The sequence below is a fragment of the Trachypithecus francoisi genome, unplaced genomic scaffold (assembly GCF_009764315.1).
Source record: "Trachypithecus francoisi isolate TF-2019V2 unplaced genomic scaffold, Tfra_2.0 Lachesis_group4, whole genome shotgun sequence".
Lineage (NCBI taxonomy): Eukaryota > Metazoa > Chordata > Mammalia > Primates > Cercopithecidae > Trachypithecus > Trachypithecus francoisi.
This window is the reverse complement of record NW_022681469.1, coordinates 132,109,251-132,132,805: the sequence shown is the minus strand read 5'-3', so window position 1 is coordinate 132,132,805 and position 23,555 is coordinate 132,109,251. Positions and strand designations below refer to the sequence as shown.

Sequence of the window (23,555 nt, the reverse complement as noted above, 5' to 3'; positions counted from 1 at the left end):
TGACCTGGGAATTCAGGGAATTCACTCAGATCTTACCCAAGACCACCAAAACGATGTTTTTACAAGTCTGCAAGAGTCACATTGTTACTGGGCTTGGGGTGTTTCCTAATGCAGATGTGGCTGCAGTGAGTGACCAAAGACTTAAATCACAACACTCAATTCCCTTCGAATACTTGGGAAACCTTCTCAAGAAGGACAGGCACAAACAAGCCCAGAGTGTGAAGATTAGAATAAATACCTAGCTCTTCAATGTCCAGATGTCAATGAATGTCCACAAGCATCAAAATTGTCTAAGTAAACGTGACTTCATGAAACAAGCTAAATAAATTACCAGTGACCGATCCCAGAGTAACAGAAATATGTGACCTTTCAGACAGAGAATTCAAAATAGCTGTTTTGAGGAAGCTCGATGAATTTCAAGATAACACAGAGAAGGAATTCAGAGTCCTATCAGATAACTTTAGTAAAGAGATTGAAATAATTTTTAAAAACCAAGCAGAAATTCTGGAACTAAAAAATCAATTGACAAACTGCATAATGCATTGCTGTGTGTCAACAGCAGAACTACTCAAGCAGAAGAAGGAATTAGTGTGCTTGAAGACAGGTTATTTGAAAACACACAGATTAAACAAAAGAAAAAAAGAGTGAAGCCTGCCTACAAGCCTAGAAAATAGCCTCAAAATGGCATATCTAAGAGTTATTAGCCTTAATGAGGAAGCAGAGAGAAAGAGATCAGGGTAGAATGTTTATTCAAATGGATAATCATAGAGAACCTTCCCAAAATATACAAATGTATTCATGTTTAAGTATAAGAATGGTATAGGCCATCAAGCATATTTAACTCAAATAAGGATACCTAAAGACATTTAATAATCAAGCTCCCAAAGGTCAAACATATAGAAAGATTCATAAAATCAGCAAAAGAAAGAAACAAACAACATATAAAGGAGCTCCAATACGCCTGGCAGCAGATTTCTCAGTGTAAAGCTTAGAGGCCGGAAGACAGTGGCGTGACATATTTAAAGTGCTAAAGGGAAAAAACTTTTAGCCTAGAATAGTGTATCCAGCAAAAATAAATGAAGGGGAAATAAAGACTTTCCCAAACAAATGAAAGCTGAGGGATTTCATCAACACTAGACATACCTCACAAGAAATGATAAGGGCAGTTCTTTAATGTGAAGGAAAAGGATGTTAACAGGCAATAAGAAATCATCTGATGGTACAAAATTCACTGGTAATAGTGAGTACACAAATACAGAATATTATATCACTGTAACTATGGTGTGTAAATTACTCATATCTTGAGTAGGAAGACTAAAAGTTAAACCTATCAAAAGTAATAGCTACAATGACTTTTTAATACATAGATAGTAAAATAAGATATCAATAGAAAAACAGTAAAAAGTTATAAGGTGGTGTGGATGAAGTTAAAGGTAGATTTTTCATCAGTTTTCTCTTTGTTTTTGTAGCCAAAGTTTTATCATCCTAAATAATTATTTATAAGATGTTATGTGCAAGCCTCATGGCAACCTCAAATCAAAAAGCCTATAGCAGACATTAAAAAAAGAAAAGCAAGAAATTTAAACAAATCAGAGAAAATCACCTTCAGAAAAGAGAAGACAGAAAGAAAGGAAGGAAGGAAGACAATACCAAAAAACAACCAGAAAACAAATAGCAAAGTGGCTGTACTAAATCCTTATTATCGATAGTAACATTGAATTTAAATAGACTAAATTATATAATCAGAAGACATAGAGTGGCTGAATGGATTGAAAAAAACAGACCCAATGCTCTACAAGAAAGATACTTTACCTGTAAATAAACACATAGACTGAAAATAAAGGGCTGCAAAGATACTCTATGCAAATAAAAATTTAAAAAGAGCAGAGGTAGCTATACTTACGTGAGATAAAATAGATTTCAAGAAAAAACTTATAAAAGAGACAAAGGTTGTTATATAATGATAAAAGGGTCAATTCAGCAAGAGGATATTGGGTAAATATATATGTATCCACTGTTGGAGCACCCAGATATATAAAGCATATATTATTAGACCTATATAAAGAGATAGATCTCAATACAATAATAGCTGGAGACTTCAACACTCTCCACTTTCAGCATTGGACAGATCACTAAGACAGAAAATCAACAAAGAAAATTGGACTTAATCTGCACTATAGACCAAACGGACATAATAAATATTTATAGAACCTTTCATCCAATGGATGCAGAATACACATTCTTCTCCTCAGCATATAGGTTACACTCAAGGATAGACCATATGTTAGGCCACAAAACAAGTCTTTAAATATTTAAAAAAATGAAATCATATCAAGTATCTTCTCTGAGCACAATGGAATAAAACTACTATCAACAACATGAAGAACTTTGGAATCTGTACAAACTCATGGAAATTAAACAATATGCTCTGACTTACCAATGGTTCAATTAATAAATTAAAAAGGAAATTTAGGCCAGGCACGGTGGCTCACACCTGTAATCCCAGCACTTTGGGAGGCTGAGGCAGGCGGATCACCTGAGGTCAGGAATTCAAGACCAGCCTGATGAACATGGAGAAACCCTGTCTCTACCAAAAATACAAAATTAGCCAGGCATGGTGGCACATGTCTGTAATCCCAGCTACTTGGGAGGCTAAGGCAGGAGAATCACTTGAACCTAGAAGGCAGAGGATGTGGTGCATCAAGATCATGCCATTGCACTCCAGCCTAGGCAACAAGAGCAAAACTTCATCTCAAAAAAATAAATAAATAAAGGAAATTTAAAAATTTTAATTAAAATGAAACCACAACATACCAAAACCAATGGGGGTACAGCAAAAGCAAAACTAAAAGAAAAGTTTATAGTAATATGCACCTACATCAGACAAGTGGAAATTTTTCAAAAAACAGCATAATAATCAATAAACAACCTAATAAACAATCTAATGATGCATTTTAAAGAACTAGAAAAACAAGAGGAAACCAAGCCCAAAATTATTAGAAGAAAATAAATAGTACAACAGAAAAGATCAATGAAATGAAAAGTTGTTTTTTTAAAGATAAGCAAAATCAACAAATCTTTAGCCAGACTAAGAAAAAAAAGTGAGAAGACCCAAATAAATAAAATCAGACATTAAAAAGGAGATATTAAAACTGATACCACAGGCTGGACGCGGTGGCTCATGCCTGTAATCTCAGCACTTTGGGAGGCTGACGCAGGTGGATCATGAGGTCAGGAGATCGAGACCATCCTGGCAAACACAGTGAAACCCTGTCTCTACTGAAAATACAAAAATTAGCCAGGCATGGTGGCAGGCACCTGTAGTCCCAGCTACTTGGGAGGCTGAGGCAGGAGAATAGTATGAATCCAGGAGATGGAGCTTGCAGTGAGCCAAGATCATGCCACTGCACTCCAGCCTGGGCAACAGAGCGAGACTCCATCCCCCCCTCAAAAAAAAAAAACCAGAAAACAAAAAACAAAAAACAAAAAACTGATACCACAGAAATTCAAAAAGTCATTAGAGATTATTCTCAACAACTATACCCCAATAAATTAGAAAAACCAAAAGAAATTGATAAATTTCTAGATACATACATCTACCGAGATTGGCCAATGAAGAAATCCAAATTCAGAATAGAACACTAACAAGTAATGAGATTAAATCTCCTAGCAAAGAAAACTCTGGGATTTCATGGCTTCCCTGCAGAATTTTACCAAACATTTAAAGAATAACTAACACCAACCCTACTCAAACTCTTCTGAAAAATAGAGGAGGAGGGAGTATATCCAAACTCATTCTATGAAGCCATTATTACTCTAATGTCAAAACCAGACATAAACACATCAAAAAATGAGAGAGAGAGAGAGAGAGAGAAATACAGGTAAGTATCTCTGATGAAAATTGATGCAAAAATTCTCAACAAAATACTAGCAAACTGAATTCATCTAAACATTAAAAAGATGCATTATAATCAAGTGGGATTTATTCCAGGCATCCAAGGGTGGTTTAGTGTATGCAAATCAATCAATGTGATACACCATATCAACAGAATAAAAGACAAAAATCATATGACCATTACAATCGATGCTAAATAAACATTTGATATCATTCGACACCCCTTCATGAGAAAAATCTCTCAAAAAACTGGATAAAGAAGAAACTACCTCAACAAAATAAAAGTCACTTGTGACAAACCCATACCTAGTATCATACAGTACGAGGAAAAACTAAGTCTTTCCTCAAGATCTGAAACAAGGCAAGGATGCCCACTTTTACCACTGTCGTTTAGTAAAGTACTGAAAGTCTCAGCTAGAGCAATGATATGAGAGAAAGAAATAAAGTGGATGTAAATTGGGAAGGAAGAAGTCAAATTATCCTTCTTTGCAGATGGCATGATCTTATATGTGGAGAAAACTAAAGACTCCACCAAAAAAGCTATTAGAACTGATAAACAAATTCAGTAACATTTCAGGACACAAAGTCAACACACAAAAATCAGTACCATTTCTATATGCCAACATCAAACAATCTGAAAAAGAAGATAAGAATATAATCCCATTTACAATAGCTGCAAGTAAAATAAAATACATACGCATAAACTTAACCAAATAAGTTACAGGTCTCTAAAATGAAAGCTGTTTTATTATAACTATTACTGATACTCAGTAATTTATAAAGGAAAAAGGTTTAACTGACTCACAATTCAGCATGACTGGAAGAGGCCTCAGGAAACACAATCATGGTGTAAGGGGAAACAAACATGTCCTTCTTCACATGGTGGCAGCAAGGAGAAGTGTCAAGCAAAAGGGGAAAAGCCCCTTATAAAACTATCAGATCTTGTGAGAACTCACTTTCAGGAGAACAGCATGGAAGTAACCACTCCCATGATTCAATTACGTCCCATCAGGTCCCTCCCATAACATGTGGTGATTATAGAAACTACAATTCCATATGAGATTTGAGTGGGAACACAGCCAAACCGTATCATTCCACTCCTGTCCCCTCCCAAATCTCATGTTTTCAAATTTCAAAACATAATCATGCCTTCCCAACAGTCCCCCAAAGTCAACTCATTCCAGCATTAACTCAAAAGTCCAAGTTCAAAACCTCATCTGAAACAAGGCAAGTCCCTTCTGCCCATGAGCCTGTAAAATCAAAAGCAAGTTGCTTCCTAGATACAATGGAGGTATGGGCATTGGGTAAATATGCCCATTCCAAGTCAGAGAAATTGGCCAAAATGAAGGGGCTACAGGCCCCATGCAAGTCTGAAATCCAAAAGGGCAGTCATCAAACCTTAAAGTTCCAAAATTATCTTGACTCCATGTCTCACATCCAGTTCACGCTGATGCAAGAGGTGGGTTACCATGGTCTTGGGCAGCTTCGTCCCTATGGCTTTGCAGGATACAGCCTCCTTCCTCACTGCTTTCACAGGCTAGCATTAAGTATCTGTGGCTCTTCCAGTTGCACAGTGCAAGCTGTCGGTGAATCTACCATTTTGGGGTCTAGAGGACAGTGGCACTCTTCTCACAGCTCCACTAGGCAGTGCCCCAGTGAGGACTCTGTGTGGGGGCTCCAACCCTACAATTCCCTTCTGCACTGCCCTAGCAGAGGTTCTTCATGAGGTCTCTGCCCCTGCAGCAGACTTCTGCCTAGATACTCAGGCATTTCCATACATCCTCTGAAATCTAGGTGGAGGTTTCCAAATTTCAATTATTGACTTCTGTGCACCTGCAGGCTCAACACCATGTGGAAGCTGCCAAGGCTTGGGACTTGCACCCTCTGAAGCCATGGCCTAAGCTGTACCATGGCCTCTTTTAGCCATGGCTGGAGTGGCTGGGATGCAGGGCACCAATTCCCTAGGCTGCACACAGCAGGGGAGCCCTGGGCCTAGCCCACAAAACCATTTTTTCCTCCTAGATCTCCAGGCCTGTGATGAGAGGGGCTGCCAGAAGGGTCTCTGACATGCCCTGGAGACATTTACCCCATTGTCTTGATGATTCACATTTGGCTCCTCATTACTTACACACATTTCTGCAGCTGGCTTGAATTTCTTTGCAGACTATTGGTTTTTCTTTTCTATTGCATTGTCAAGCTGCAAATTTTCCAAACTTTTATGCTCTGCTTCCTCTTGAATACTTTTCTGTTCAGAAATTTCTTTTGCCAGATATCCTAAATCATCTCTCTCAAGTTCAAAGTTCCACAGATCTCTAGGGCAGGAGTAAAATGCTGCCAGTCTTTTTGCATAGCAAGAGCGACCTTTACTCCAGTTTCCAACAATTTCCTTATCTTCATCTGAAACCACCTCAGCCTGGACTTCATTGTCCATGTCACTATCAGCATTTTGGTCAAAGCCATTCAACAAGTCTCTAGGAAGTTCCAACCTTTCCCACGTCTCCCTGTCTTTTGAGTCCTCCAAGTCTCTAGGAAGTTCCAAACTTTCCCACATTTTCCTGACTTCTTCTGAGCCCTCCACACTGCTCCAATCTCTGCCTATTACCCAGTTCCAAAGTCATTTCCACGTTTTTGGTTATCTTTATAGGAGCACGCCACTCTCTGCAGTACCAATTTATTATATTAGTCTGTTCTCATGCTGCTAATAAAGATATACCTGAGACTGGGAATTTATAAACGGAAGAGGTTTCATTGACTCACAGCTTAGCATGGCTGGGGAGGCCTCAGGAAACTTACAATCACGGTGGGAGGGGAAGCAAATACGTCTTTCTTCACGTGGTGGCAGCAAGGAGAAGTCCCAAGCAAAAGGGGAAAATCCCCTTATAAAACTCTCAGATCTTGTGAGAACTCACTCACTTTCAGGAGAACAGTATGGAGGTAACTGCCTCCATGATTCAGTTACCTCCCACCAAGTCCCTGTGGGCATTATGTGAACTACAACTCAAGACGATATTTGGTTGGGGACATAGCCAAACCATATCAACTATAAAAAGTTGATGCAAGATATTAAGGAGGATACAAAAAGATGAAAAAATATTTCATGTTCATGGATTGAAAGAATTAGTATTTGAAAATGTCCATAATATCCAAAGCAATCTACAAATTCGATGCAATCCTTATCAAAATACTGATGACATTGGTCGGGCACAGTGGCTCACGCTTGTAATCCAAGCACTTTGGGGGGCTGAGGTGGGCAGATCATGAGGTCGGTTCAAGGCCAGCCTGACCAACATGGTGAAACCCAGTCTCTACTAAAAAATACAAAAATTAACCAGGCATGGTGGTACACACTGTAATCCTAGCTGCTCAGGAGGCTGAGGCAGGAGAATCGCTTGAACCCAGGAGGTGGAGGTTGCAGTGAGCTGAGATCGCACCATTGCACTCCAGCCTGGGTAACAGAACAAGACACTGTCTCAAAAAAAAAAAAAAAAAAAAAAATACTAATGATGTTCTTCACAGAAGCAGAAAAAAAACCCTAAAATTTATATGGAACTATAAAAGACCCCAAATAGCCAAAGCCATCCTGAGTAAAAAGAACAAAACTGAAGGAATCACATACCTGATTTCAAATTATATTACAGAGAAATGGTAACCAAAACAGCATGGTACTAGCATTAAAACAGACACATAGACCAATGGAATAGAATAGAGAATCCATAAATAAACCTGTACATCTACAGTGAACTCATTTTCAACAAAGGTGGCAAGAATATACTTTGGGGAAAGTACAGTTTTTTCAATAAATGGTGCTGGGAAAATGGAATACTCATATTCAGAATAATGAAACTAGATCACTATCTCTTGGCACATATAAAAAAATCAAAATGGATTAAAGACTTAAATCTAAGACCTCAAACTATGAAACTACTAAAGTAAAATATTGGGAAACTCTCCAGGACATTGGTTTGGGCACAGATTTTTTGAATAATATCCCAAAAGCACGAGTATCAAATAATGGTCAAGAGGAATCACATCAAGTTAAAAAAAAAAAAAAAAAAAAACTCTGCACAGCAAAGGAAACAATCAAACAAAGTGAAGAGACAACCCAAAGAATGGGAGAGAATGTTTGCAAACTGTCTGTCTGACAAGAGATTAATAACTAGAATATATAAAGGCTCTCAAGGAATTCATAAAATCTAATAATCCAATTAAAAATGGCATTTATCAGAAGAAGACATACAAATGGCAAACAGATACATGAAAAGGTACTCAACATCATTGATTACCAGAGAAAATGCAAATCTAAACTACAATAGGATATCATCTCACCCCACTTAACATGGCTTTTATCCAAAAGACAATCAATAATGAATGCTGGTGAGGTTGTAGAGTAATGCGAACCCTGATACATTGTTGGTGAGAATGTGAATTATTATAGCCACCCAGGAGAACAGTATGGAGGTTGCTCAAAAAAACTAAAAATAAAACTAACATATGATCCAGCAATCCCACAGCTAAGCATATACCCAAACTAAAGAAAATCAGTATATCAAAGAGCTATCTGCATCCCATGTTTACTGTGGTACTATTCACAATATCCAAAATTTGGAATCAATCTAAGTGTTCATTAACAAAATTTTTTTCCTATTGAGTTCCTTGAGCTCCTTTATACATTGTAGTTATTAATCACTTGTCAGACAGACCATTTGCAAATAATTTTTCCCATTCTTGGGTTGTCTCTTCACTTTGTTGGTTGTTTCCTTTGCTGTGCATTTTTTTAACTTGATGTGATCCCTGTTGTTTATTATTGCTTTGATACTTGTGCTTCTGGGATACAACTCAAAGAAATCTGGGGTAAAGAAAATGTGGTACATATACACAATGGAGTACTATTCAGCCATAAAAAAGAATGAGATCTTGTTATTTTCATCAATATGGATGTAACTGGAGATCATAATGTTAAGTGAAATAAACCAGGCAAATAAAGACAAATTTCACATGTCCTCATTTGTGGGAGCTAAAATTTAAAACAATTGAACTAATGAAAATAGAGAGTAGAATGATGGTTACTAGAGGCTGGAAAGGGTAGTGGGGAAGTGGCAGGGGGCAGAGTAGGGATAGTTAATTGTTAATGGGTGCAAAAATATAGTTAGATAGATGGAATAAGATCTAGTACACACATACAGTCTGTAGTAATTTATTGTACATTTAAAAATAACTAAAAGAGCATAATTGGAATGTTTACAACACAAAGAAAGGGTAAATGCTTGAGGTGATGAATACCCCAATTACTTTGATGTGATTATTACACATTGTATGCCTGTATCAGAATATCTTATGTACCTCATAAAAATATGCACCAACATACCCATAAAAATTCAAAATTAAAAAGTAAATAAAATGAATGAGAAAACATTTTGTCCAATGTAGACTGTTTCTCTGATCTTCTTTTTAGTCTTAGATCCTTAAATGTTTTGTGCAAATCTTCACTCATGCCGTAGGGTACCAGTCTGAGTTTAGTGTAGAAGAAGCAAGTGACCTCTTTAGAGGTTACTGTACAATGAGGTTTAAATTTTTTTAATCTTCTTTATTCTACGTCGTTATGAAAGAAAGATACTATTTATTTCCTCAGAGCACAGGAAGGGAGCTGGCGTTTTTTCTAACAAATAATATACATTGGACTAAAGAATGACATGTAGCTCAGATCAGTAGATTAAACTCAACTGTTTGCAGAAACAATTACCTTAGAATTTTGACATCCAGAGGAATGTCAATCAAGATATAATCAGCAATATATCTGATAAATGTGACAAGGAGGACTTTGTAAGAATTCACAGAAAGCACTTTCTTCAAGGCATAATAATATCCAGAAGCTGTACACATGTCTACCACTCTAGTGGTTTAAAAATTAAACTTCTAAAGCAGTATTTCTCAAATATTATTGTACTTACGAATTGTCTGGTGATCTTGCTAAGATGCAGATTCTGAGTCTGTAGATCCAGGGAGGAGCCTGAGAGTAGGCATTTCTAACCAGCACCCAGGTGATGCAGAAGCCACGGGTCCATGGACCACATTTTGTGTGGCAAGACTCTACAAAACACTATCCAATATGACAGTCATTTGCCACATGTGGCTTCTTCAATTAATTTAAATTAAATTACATTTAACGATTTACTTCTTCAATCACATTGGCCACATTTCAAGTGCTCAATCAGAGAGAGTTCTATTGAATAGATTTACTAAAGAAAGCACAATTTATCAAACAACTCCTGATCCCTGTGATCTCACCTCATCTCTCTTTTAGCTGTGGGCTGACAGCTTACATTTGGAGAAGAGCAAAAATTGACTGGATAAGCACTTGGATTTGGAACTGGGGGCAATGGGACTGAAGAGAACCAGGGAGAATAATTGTTAAGGAATCAAAAGAACAGGGGGATTTCAAGAAAGGCGTGGTCAACAGGGTCAAATGCTGCTGGGAGGATAAAGAAGCTAAGGCTTAAAAACTGTTCATTGACCTTGAAGAGGGCAGGAGTTTGTGGAATATAGCATCAAACAAGGGTTTCTGAAGATGGAAGATTTTTGCTTGTTTACATGATAACTCTCAGAATGGCCATAAAGATATATTGGTTTTGAATGCTCAAGTCAAAATGGGCCCTGTGGTGACCTAGTTTATGCTCTGACAGTTCAAAGAACTCAAATAAATACCATTAGCTATTAAAGATTTCAGTCTCCCATTATAAGAAGCAGATCACAAGCCTTCAAAGAAACCTCCCATTTCCTTCTGGCTAAGTAGAAAAATAATTACTTTGTCATGAATACACCAGTGACTACAGAACTCTTCGCTCTTTTGCAGACTCTAGTTAGGATGAGGAGCAATTTCACTAATCACTTTTTACTCAAAATCTCACCAGGCCCTTAAAAACAAACCCTCTAGGCCAAGTCCTGTGGGATTTTGCCAATCGAAATCTGATGCCTTGTTCAGAGCGTGAAAAAGCAGTTTTAATTAGGAGCACAGGCCAACCTCTTTTTAAAGGAAAGAAAACTTCTTAAAATTACATTAATTGCCCTATTATTAGTAAATTAAAAAACACACACACACACACACAAAAGCCTGTAGAACTCGGTGATGGGTGAAACTGATTGCATTTTCCCCCTGCAGCAGCAGCAAAGCCCACTGAAGGAGAATGGCATCATGTGCTGGGGTAGACAAGGTTTAATTTCCTCCGGGCAGTGCCGCGCCTTGAACACTGAGAATATTGCTTCCTGGATTGTTCCAAATTGCTACCAGAGCATTGCATCACTGCACTACATGCTGGCAAATGACAGCTGACAAAGTTACTTGAAAGGACTCTTGGACAAGTTGGACAATGGGAGTTTGGCTCAAATGAGTACTGTGTGACTTCAGGCAAACCACAGAATATTTTAATTCTTTTATTTTTAAAATAGGCAAAATATATTTTTTTCTTCTCTTAAGAGATTTTTTTTTAGAGGAACAAAAAGCAAAATAAACAAGGACATAAAAGGCATCTTGATTTCTTCAGGTAGTTGAGCAGTGCTGACCCAGCTCATGCACCAAACATTAGTTGATGGCTTAGACTTTCATTTTAAGCAATTTTTAAAAATCTGAGTTTCCTTTGATTAACTAATAGAGGTCATTCATGGGGACACGGTATCAGTGGACATCTGAGAGATGATGTAAGTGAGTTGAGCTTAATTACAGGCACTGGAGAGAAGGATTAAGACAGAAAGATGGGACTGAGGAAATGGACACTACCAAGGAGCTTGCCCCACTGGGGCAGTGGGGCCATCCAAGGGCAGGCTCAGATGAAATGACAGCCTCAGCCAAGTTCGACCTGCTGAGGGCAAGGAAGCAAGAAGAGATCCAGGTGGCGGATGTTATCTAAACCCAGACAGGTAGAGGCAATGAACCTGGTATTGTGTTCATTCATGCATGGGCCCAGTGAGAGAACAGTCAGATGGTAGGCGGAGCTTTCAGCTTTAACCCACTTCAGAGTCATCTGGGAGGCTTGCTGACAGGACCCTTCCTGATGGACTGTGGGGAGCTGGGAGGGGACTAGGCATCCACACTTTTGAAAGCCGCGAGGTTATCCTAATGTGATTGATCAGACAACCCCTTCTAAAGCAATGGAAAGCAGACTTTGTCACTCCAGGTGTCAAGGCAGCACACAACAGGGCCAGATTTTACCTGAGGGCCACCTAAAAAGGAAGCCAGTGTTCTAGAGAAGAAATGGAAGCAGAGTCATAGTTGCATGGACCAGGCAACAGCCTGATGAGCAGAAAACGTTTAACTCGGGCTGGCCAGATGTTTTCACCTCATACATGTTGGCCAATGCCCTAACACACTTCCTGCATGACTACGGTCTGTGGGATATAACCCTAGAGGCAGGGTTTAGAGGCAGATCCAACCATAGAGAAGCCTAGAAGGTAGGGATACATCACATCTAGAGTAGCCTCAGTAGTGTTTATTACCAAGTGATGCCTTCAAGTTGAAGAATCCCAATACAAGAGTCTAGGATAAAATGAGAAATTTTGTATCCCACATTACAAGAGATTCAGGGTGGATGGCTCCGGGCTAGGTTATTCTTGAGCACTCACTGATGGCAGAACTCTAGCTTGGTTTCCCTATGGTCTCACGGCCTTCTTTTCATGACTATAAAAAGTTGAATGTTGCTTCAATTTTCAGGCCATCACACAACCTTCTGGAGAGGAAGACAAAGAAACTGTATCTTCCTGGTGCCTCTTCTTATCAGGGAGAAAAACATTTCCTGAAGCCTTCATGCACACCTGCCTTTACACCTCACTTGACAGAATGAATATTTGTTGATTCCTCAATCCATCTTAGAAGCATCATGGTTCAAACTCTATGGCTAGAGAAGAGCCTCTTTTCCCTGAGCCTACTCCTCCCAGTACAGAAAAGTATGGTGGTGCAGTGAGCAAGGAAAGAGTTATATTTCTTCAAAGACAACACATAGTGCCTTTACTCTTTGACTCAGGAACTTAATCAAGAGATTCTAAATGCCAAGAACATATCCGTGCAGAGTTTACTGCATGAATTCCTCATGGTCTGCCCATTATCAAATGATGGCAGTAAAGTTATGGTCAAAGAACTAAGCTCCAAATACAACTGAGAAGTCTGTAAGTCCTCCTTCCATTCATTCTCCTCTGAAAAACAGTAAAACCGTGTACATTCCCAGCACACAGCCTCCTGTGCAGGACACTGCGGATCTTCTTTGTGTCATTGCAACCCTTGTTGTGATGCACTTAGCAATATTTCATAACTTAGATGTTTCCTCACCTTTAAAAAAAACCATAAATTCCTTCTTCTAACTTCTTTTCATTTTATTTTTCTCAAGGCTCATCTAAAAATATTGCACCTCTAACATATTTCCTTCTTCAGGGGAAAGTGTCTCAGGAAATGCTGTACAAAAGTAGTCCGGGTTCTGTTTTTGAAATGACATGAAACCATGTTTTTCTATATGCCCACAAGGACATTCATGCCTAATGATTTCTGTGAATAACGTGACTTAGAAACATATCGGCCAGGTGCAGTGGCTCATGCCTGTAATCCTAACACTTTGGGAGGCCGAGGAGGGAGGATCACTTGAGGCCAGGAGTTTGAGACCAGCCTGGCCAGCATGTCAAAACCCCATCTCTACTAAAAACACAAACAAACAAATAGAGTTTCTGCTTGGTCCCATTAATGTTTCATAATTTTATTATCTGGTTTGCACTTTTAAAGCTATGTCAAGAGAATACATACTAGCAGTAAGAGTATCTTAGTTGGCTTCTGTATTCCTTCATTCACTTTTATTTGGCAAAGGTACATTTAAAAAATCTCAGTATCAAACAACTCACATTTGAATATTCAAAACAAGCTTTTTTTAGGAACAATAAAAAATATTATTGCAGAACAATTAGCCATTGTATCTAGAATTTAGGTAAAAGTCCTGACGGCTGGATAATAAGTGAAAAAAATCCAGAAGACTACTTGCTGAGAGAAAGCATAGGATCATAAAATCATCAGTGTTCGAATGAAACATCGATAATCTGTCGCAGCCACCAATCTTACTATAAGGCATCAGAGCTGGAGAGGTTTCAAGCCTTGCCACATCTCACATGAAGAAGGATGTGGAGACAACCCTTGTCTTGCTTGGGATTATAGCTTGGGCCTGCACTGCTCAAGGCAGCAGCCCCAAGTCAAATGGGGCTGAAGCCTTTAAATATGGTCATCCTAGTTGAAATTCAATACACACTGAATTTTGAAGTCTGTTAAAGAAAAGAAATGTAGGCTATATTGTTAATATCCTTATATTGATTACAAGTTGAAGCAATATTTTTAATATATTAGGTTAAACAAAACGATCTATGAATTTCACCTATTGCTTTTTACTTTTTAAAAAATGTGGTTACTAGGGAATTTAAATTTTCTCACATGGCTGGCATTATATTTCTATTGTATTGAAACTTAGATGGTTAGCTCTTTTGGTCCTGAATACTAACCCTATTGAATGAGAAGGGCATAGCCCGGCCTCATGGAAGGTTTGTCTCACTATTATTTAAGGAGATTTTTTTGGAGGGGGCATAAATTATGATTTTTTATTGGAAAAATTTAAAAAATCAACTCACAATGGGAGTGGATTTGAGGCAAATTGTGCCATAAGCAGATTTTCTTTAAGTGGCTAAGCAAAGTTTAAAAAGCAAGTAACAATAAAAGAAAATGTTCCCGGTACAGGACCAGCAGTACAAAAATAGTGTACGAGTGCCTGGATAACATACCCATTTTGCAAAGTGCAACTTTTAAGTATACTATTTTAATGACTTTATTTGTTGCTTAATCCTTTGGATCATTATAAAATAGTTTTATGAATCCATCAACAGCCAGGACATTTGAGGTATATTTCCTACCTGTGTTGTTTATCGTAAGAGTATTGGTCTCTAGTCCCACTTAAACTCTACAGCCCATGCCTGGCAATTAGGGATTAATTAACACTATGGATAGAGGTATATGGTTTTACCAGAATTCCTGACTGGAAAAAACAATCAGCTTTAACTGGTTAGAAGTCAGCAGTGCTGGCTTACGTATTAAATAAATCTTTTCCATAAGTCTGAGAGTGCCTTAGAAAAAAGCACATTTTCCTGGAGACCTTCACCCAAGCAGAGCACAGAAGAATGAATTCCAGAGCCAGCCATTGCTGGGAGATGGAACAACAGTAAGGAAAGCTGAGAGAAACATGGTGTCAGTCCAGGGCTATTCCCTGCAAGCAGCAGAAACTTTGCCTTGGCTGACATTAAACAGAAAAGGAGGTTTTGCAAGGTTATTAGTTTGTTCACAGAATAATTGGGAAGATGCAGAACTAGTTTCTGGAAATAGGCATGAACAGAGGGCAGCCAGAACCACAGCCCAAATCAAGACTCAGAACTTGATCTTAGGGTGGTCAACGCCTCACTGTAGATGCTGCAGTTTCCCCGACAGCCGCTGTTGACCCTGGACACTGAGGCTGAAACTGCTACCCCCAGACTCCAGCAGCAGGTGACCCACTGGTGCTGGTGTGCTCAAAACTCTTTGCCGGTTTTAAAACTGATAGTCTGGGCTCCTGAGAAACCCCTCTGTCCTTAGCAAAGCAGGACAGTTGGTCATGCTAGTCGCAATAAATTCTCCACCATCCCTGGCTCCCATGTCCAAGTGCTGGGCACGATGTTTGATTAGACCCTGCTGGGTCGCCTGTCTAAGTTCTAGCTGCCAGAGAGATGAAGAGAGAGGGTCTGGCCATCTATCTTCCCTAGTGGGCGGCTGGCTCAGCTTTCCATCAGAGGCTTATGACTAAAACATAAGCAGACAGTAATTTAAGTAATTTAAGTTAAACAGAGGATACGGAACACAAAGAAAAGCAGCCAGGAGCAACAGGAACTGATGGCTCTCCTTCTGAGGCAGCATCCTGTGGTCGAAGCGGGAGGTGCTTTGCTGGCACTCATTTTGTTCATTTATAAGTTGGAGAAAGGACTCTAAAGGAGCTCATGTAATGAAAGTGCCTAGCCCACATCACATGCTCAAATATTTCTTTCTCCTTTCTTCTGTTTTTCACTTTTTTTCTCACCCCTTCATTGGAATCTGATGTCACTAAAGTATAGAAACTTTACTGTAGAAACTAAACTGATTTACATTCTCTACCAACTAGCCATTATTAAAAATTCAAGTAATAATGTGTAGAACTCATCATCACTTACTATGTTTTATTTATTTATGCTTTTAAAGTTACTTATGTCTTAGTTGCAAGTTGTGAGTTCTACATAATGCTATGTCACTGCACATCTCTTCCCAAATCTGTGTTTGGTGACATCAGTCGGATAGCTTGAAATTGGCCTGGTGGGAGTATATACATTTCAAAAATTGGCAAATGCTACAAATCAGGGCTCAATTTATCTTTTCTTGACTGTCTAGACTTATGGAAGTGGTAGAGAAAATGTTGATAAAGCAGATTAAACTTACAAGTGTGTTGTGTGTCTGTAGTTATTATGAAAAATATAGTTTTCTAGTATTCAACCACTATTATACAATTCAATAGAGAAGTTGCTCACACCATGGACAAAACAGTGACGCTCCAAGACGTGAGTCTTCATTGTTTTACTTTTGTCTTACATGAGATAAACAAATGTGTCAATTAACTTGTTCATCAGTTGCAAACAAAGGTTGGCTATAGATAAGAGTTTCATAGAAATTAATGAAGCATTCTGTGGGAACTGACTGTATGAAATTTATAATAATGAATATTGTGCATATACATATATATATACACACATACACACACACACATACATACACACACACACATACATACACACACACACACACACACATACACATACACATACAGAGATTTTTTTTGGGGGAGAAGGGAACCAGTTCAAAAATTACCAGTGTCCTGCAGCAACCTGCCATCTTTACACATGATCTATCTTTACAATCATATTATTGTTGTTTTTAATTTTTATTTTACTTTAAGTTCCTGGATACATGTGCAGAACGTGCAGGTTTGTTACATAGGTGTACATGTGCCATGGTGGTTTGCTGCAACTATCAACTCATCATCTAGGCTTTAAGCCCCACATGTCTTAGCTATTTGTCCTGATGCTCTTCCTCCCCTCCTCCCCCTACAGGCCCTGATGTGTGATGTTCCCCTCCCTATGTCTATGTGTTCTCATTGTTCAACTCCCACTTACGAGTGAGAACATGTAGTGTTTGATTTTCTGTTCTTGTGTTGGTTTGCTGAGGAAGATGGCTTCTGGCTTCATCTATGTCCCTGCAAAGGACATGATCTCATTTGTTTTTATGGCTGCATAGTATTCCATGGTGTGTATGTACCACATTTTCTTAATCCAGTCTATCATTGGTGGGCATTTGGGTTGGTTCCATGTCTTTGCTATTGTGAATAGTGCTGCAATAAACATACATGTGCATGTGTCTTTATAGTAGACTGATTTATAAGTCTTTGGGTATATACCCAGTAATGGGATTGTTGGGTCAAATGGAATTTCTGGTTCTAGATTCCTGAAGAATTGCCACACTGTCTTCCACAATGGTTGAAACTAATTTACACTCCCACTAACAGTGTAAAAGCATCCCTATTTCTCGACGGCCTCGCCATCATTTATTGTTTCTTCTGCCAGTTCATCCATGTCATCCTCCGTCCAGTTCTGTGCCCTTGCTGGAGAGGTGTTGTGATCCTTTGGAGGAGAAGAGGCACTCTGGCCTTTTGGGTTTTCAGTGTTTTTTTTGTTGATTTTTTTCTCATCTGCATGAGTTTGTCTAGTTTTGATCTCTGAGGCTGTTGATCCCTCGATGAGGATTTGTGGGGACTTTTTTTTTGATGCTATTGCTGTTGCTTTCTGTTTGTTTGTTTTTCAATAGTCAGCTGCCTCTTCTGTAGGACTGTTGTGGTTTGCTGGGGGTTCACTTCAGGCCCTATTCATCTGGTTCACTCCCGTGCCTGCAGATATCACTCAAGGAGGCTGGAGAACTGCAAAGATGGATGCCTGCTCCTTCTTCTAGGATCTCTGACCTCAAGGGGCACCAATCTGATGCCAGTAGAAATGCTCCCATATAAGGTGTCTGACAACCTCTGTTGGAGGATCTCACTCAGTTGGGTAGCATGGGATGCAGAACCCACTGAACGAAGCACTTTGGCTGTCCCTTGGTGGAGGGGGTGTGCCTTGCTGTGGGGAAACCTACTCCTCTGGGCTGCTCCAATTCCTCAGAACTAGAAGAAGGAAAGACTGAGTCTGCTGGTCCACGGAGACTATGGCCACCCCTTCTATGGGCTCAGGCCCAGGGAAATTAGAGTTCTGTCCCTGAGCCCCTGGCTGGAATTGTTGGAGTTCCTGCAGGGAGGCCCCACCCAGTGAGGAGGGATAGGTCAAGGTCAGGCCTGAAGAGGCACTTTTTCAGTACTCTGCCACAGCCGGTTTGTTAGGCTGTGGGGAACACCTCTTGGGACAAAACTGTCCAGCCTCCTTGGCTCCAGCAGGGGAAAAGCTTGGCCTGGAGCTGTAGAGATGGCTGCCGCCCTTCCCCTGCCCTGGCAGCTTAGTGTGTCAGGCAGCTAGCATTCCCAGTGTTGCCTGCTGCCCCTCGTCCAAGGAGCCCAGACAGCTTAGACAGCAGGCAGCTACAGCTGTGATGATGGCCTCCCCTCCCCTCAAGAACTGGGCAAGATTAGGCAGATTCTAGCTGACTGGCTGTTGAGAATCTGCAAGGCTCCATAGTTGGGATGCTAGGCCATGGTGGCTTGGGCTCACGAGTGGGATCTTCTGATCTGTGGGTTGCTCAGTTCCATGGAAAAAGCACAGTTTACCAGACTGGGTAGCACACTCACTCACCACTTCCCTTGGCTGGCGGTTGGGGTCTCCTCTGTCCTGTGTGGCTCTCAGGTAGGCCGCCCATCACACTGCTCTTCCTTCCTCTCCGTGGGTCACGCCAGCCTCCTAGACAGTCCTGATGACAGAACCTGGATACCTGGGTTGCCGGTGGAGGATTCGCACACTGTTTTGGTTCTTTTCTATGACAGCCTCCGATCGACACTGATTCTAGTTGGCCATCTTGGCCTTGTCCCCCAGTCATATTATTTTCTAAATCAAATAAAAATACACGATCGGACAGATTTATTTTCTGAGTTGTAGAACTTTTTACATGAAAATGCTTACATACAATTAAATCACATTTAGTTTTATGTTTACTAAGTTGTCTTCACTGAAAAAAATTTGTCACATAAAACTAATACACAATTCTGTATAAATTATAACACTTAATGCATTGCCTGACTATTTGAATAATGATAATGTACTATATTATGAAAATATAATCAGAAAGACTTAGTGTTCAGCTTTTCCTGCGTGATATTGGGCAAATTATTCTGAGTATCAGTTATCTCATCTATACATGCAATTAATGATATCTCTCATCCTTTTATTCAACTCTTTTAAAATAATTTCAACTTTTATTTTAGATTCAGGGTAGGTAGGCAGGTTTGTTACATGGGTATACAGGGTGATGCCAAGCTTAGGAGTATGAATTGTCTCATCACCCAGATAGTGAGTATAGTACCCAATAGGCAGCTTTCCAGTCCTTCCCTCCCTTTCCCCCTCTAGTAATCCCCATGGTCTGCTGTTCCCATCTTTATGCCCATGAGTTCTCAGTGTTTAGCTCCCACTTATAAGTGAGAACATGCAGTATTTGGTTTTCTGTTTCTGTGTTAATTCACTTAGGGTGATGGCCTCCAGCTACATTCATATTCCTGCAAAGAACATAATTTTATTCTTTTTAAAGAATGTGTAGTATTCCACGGTATATGTACCATATTTTCTTTATCCAGTTTACTGTTGATAGCTACCTAGGTTGATTCCATGTCTTTGTTACTGTGAATAGTGCTGCAGTGAACATGAATGCATGTGTCTTATTTGTTGAACGATTTATTTCCCTCGGGTATATACCCAGTAATGGGATTGCTGGGTAGAATGGTAGTTTGTTTTGTATTTCTTTGAGAAATCTCTAAACTGCCTTCCACAGTGGCTAACTAATTTACATTCTCACCAAGAGTGTATAAACTCAACAAATATTTATTGAGTACCTACCAGGTACTTCACACAGCACAGAGTGCATTGAACAAGACGTGGTCACTGTTCTCAAGGGGCAGATGACTTCATGTCATATGAATTTTTTTTTTTAAATAACATGTAGACTGTCAAACATGGCAGGCTCTCAGTAACAGTTGGTTTCTTATTTCCTTCTCATTTTTCTAGTTATCCAGGTTATATGGTCTTCCAAGCCGTGTACATTTTGCCCTCCCTGTGCTCTTAAAGAACCTATAACTTTCTTCCCTTTGACAATCTTCATCATAAGATCACACACACACACACACACACACACACAAACTGGAGAACAAAAGTGTTTCTTCTGCAAATGGTCCTCTGACATAATAAACCCTAAGTATCAGAGGCAGAGAAGAGAAATTCAAAAATCAACTAAATTAAGAGCTGAAATAATATAGAAGACACTGTTTCCCTAGAAGCTGAAAGTGATATTTTTCTTGTTCCTCTGTGCGTGAACTTAGCTGGCCCCTTGAAGTCTTTCCTGGCCAGGAATTAATTGGCTGTGTAAGTTCCCTTTCTTTTTCTCACTTTATATCTCAACATAGAATTATTCTGAGCTTGAAGTTTTATATGAGTCTGGTTTTGCCACAAAAGAAATGAAATCAGCACCTGGTAGAGATATCTGCACTCTCACGTTCATTGCAGCATCATTCACAATAGCCAAGTTATAGAAACAATCTAAGTATCCATTGATGGATGAATAGATAAAGACATTGTAGTATATATCTACAGTGGAATATTCATCAGCCTTATAAAAAGGAGGAGAACTGCTACTTGCTACCATGTGGATGAACCTGAATGACACTGTACTAAGTGAAATAAATGAAATCACAGAAAGAAAAATACTACGTGATCTCACTTATATGTAGAATCCTAATAAAAGTCAAAAACATAGAAACAGAGAGTTAGAATGGTGGTTATCAGGGGCTGGAAGGGAAAAGAAATGGGGAGATGTAGGTCAAAGAGTCCAAATGCTATGATGTATGCTGAACAAGTCTAGAGATCTGATGTACGGCAGGGAGACTATAGTTAATAATATTGTATTGTATATTGAAAATTGGATAAGGTGGTGAATTTTATATTAAGCATTTAAAATGAAAATGTTTACATATAATTAAATCACATTTAGTTTTATGTTTACTAGATACATCTTAACTGAAAAAAATTGTAACATGAAAGTAACACACAATTCTACATAAATTATAACGTTTAATGCATTACCTATTTGAATGAGGCATGTCTCTAGATAATGTACCATAGTACAAAAATACAATCAGAAAGACAGTGTTTTGCTTATGCTGTGTGATACTGGACAAATTATTCTAAGTATCAGTTATCTCATCTATACATGCAATTAATGATCTCTCTCTCTCTCTCATCCTTTTATTCAACATTTTAAAAAATAACTTCAGTTTTTATTTTAGATTCAGGGGTACATGTGCAGGTTTGTTACATGGGTATATAGCATGATGCCAAGGTTAAGAGTACGAATGATCCCATCAGCTGGATAGCAAGTATAGTATCCAATGGGTGGCTTTTCATTCCTTCTTGCCCTCTCTTCTCGTTTCTAGTAGTCCCCAGTGTCTATTGTTCCTGTCTTTATTTCTATAAGTGCCCAATGTTTAGATCCGACTTATAAGTGGGAACATGCAGCATTTGGTTTTTTGTTTCTACTTTAATTAACTTGGGATGATGGCCTCCAGTTATATCCACGTTCCTGCAAAGGACATGATTTTATTCTTTTTAAAGAATGTATAGTATTCCATGCTATAAAAGTAAAGGTACTCCAAGGTGAGCAATAATTTCACTACATGTATGAACACATCATATTGTGCACTGTAAATATATACAATAAAAAATAAATCAACTGATTAGTTCATTAATGAAAACACAGTCATATTTCCTCCAGTATTCAAACTGTGACGACAATGTCCCCAAGCACATGGTTGGAAAGTGAGATTTTATTCTGGGCTTCTTTCCAGGTCATGCTAAGACTCTCTAGTGTAGTTTATACTCCTGAATAATTAGCTCTCATTGGTGTTTCCCTGCTGCTGCCATCTGTCTGGAGAGCACAGAACCAGCTGTGCCCACGACAGCTGATCTCTAATCTGCTCACTTCCAGGCAGGTGGTGCAGGCCCCATGTTCTGCTGGGACCCAGCGAGCAGTAAGCCAGTGTGATCCCACAGCTCTGGAGCTGGCCTCTGCTTGCCCGAGGAATCACCATGGTAACCAAGGCCCAGCCACCCTTGCACAGTTGGCACTCCAGCAACCCTGTGTAATATGCTGTCTACAGTCGTTGATCCTTCAATGTTTCTCTGTAATGGATGAAAGTGTTTGACTCCTAATAGTACACTCGACCAGGGGTGCCCCAAAGCAACAGCCACAGGATGCAACACCCAACTGTCTGGGCTCTGAGATACCAGCTCTTTGAGTTTGCATACATGCATCCTCTTCCCAGTAGAAGATAGGAGGAAAGAGTAAAATAATGGGAACTGCATCAGAAAAGGGTATAGTACAGCCACAAATTGTGTCCCGATCCAGCCTTTGTCTAAGAATATCTAGGCTCTGGGGTTACATCCAAATCACTCATTTAGATCCCTCCCTGATGGTGAGTTTCCTCCTGGGGTACCCTGTTGACCTTTCCTGGTAGCTGGTTTTATTTGCCACTCTTCTAATCCATCACACATGTTCTAGTTAATTATTGTAAACTTCAGAGATGATATTTGTGTTCTATTTCTCTTTCTTCCAGAAAGGTCCTTGGCTTCTAGGAAAAAACATAAAGCAGAATCAAATCAATACGTAAGAGATACACTTTGCCTAACTATACACGGCAAGGTTTCTGTGTCCCAGGTTCCTGCTGAGCTGTATATGGATGACACATTCTTTCAGAACAGTGAGTGGGGTACTTGATCTACAGCAACATCACTAAGAGGGACCATTGAAAGCAACAGGGTCTATTTCAGTAGGTACAAAACTTCAGGTACAAAAATACAAAGTCTGGTTATCTCCAGCCCTAGGGAGAAAACTACTTTCAAAGGAAATGGGAGCTTTTCAGCCGGCATCTAAGTTCCATCTGTTATGACATATTTTCCATAGGTTCCAACATGTTTCCTTGAAGAGGAGAGGACAATGCAGAATTACAGCTATTCCACAGAGAATATCCACCAGCCTCCAGCCTCTGTGAGTTTTACTGGGAGATATAGTATTCCATGTGTGAGTACTATCCATCACAGGATAGGGAAGAATAGTTGAAAATGACTGTGCAGAACTACATGGACCTGCCTCCTCACTCACGTGATGCTGCATGTGTCACCCTTGCCTACATGAGCACAGAAAATATTTCTAACAGGTAGTTTGTCAAATATTTTGTTGTCCTCAAATCTGGTCAAATTCAGAGAATGTAACTGGGCTCCTGTCTGAGACGACTGTCCAAATGTTCTTGGGCATCGCTAGACTGCAGTTGAACTAGGAAAGCAGGCCCATCTCAACTTTGCCCTC

General features: G+C 39.4%; 1 protein-coding gene and 1 long non-coding RNA gene across 2 annotated transcripts in view; one reads left to right on the top strand and one right to left on the bottom strand.

The window, feature by feature from the left end:
• LOC117073122 overlaps positions 1 to 22,863 on the top strand; it is a 64,419-nt gene extending 41,556 nt beyond the window's left edge. The window contains exon 3 of the long non-coding RNA XR_004433120.1: positions 22,807 to 22,863. This is a non-coding gene — a long non-coding RNA (uncharacterized LOC117073122). The remainder of the gene's footprint in view (positions 1 to 22,806) is intronic.
• GPR141 (G protein-coupled receptor 141) overlaps positions 1 to 23,555 on the bottom strand; it is a 160,689-nt gene that overhangs the window by 55,798 nt on the left and 81,336 nt on the right. The window lies entirely within an intron of this gene.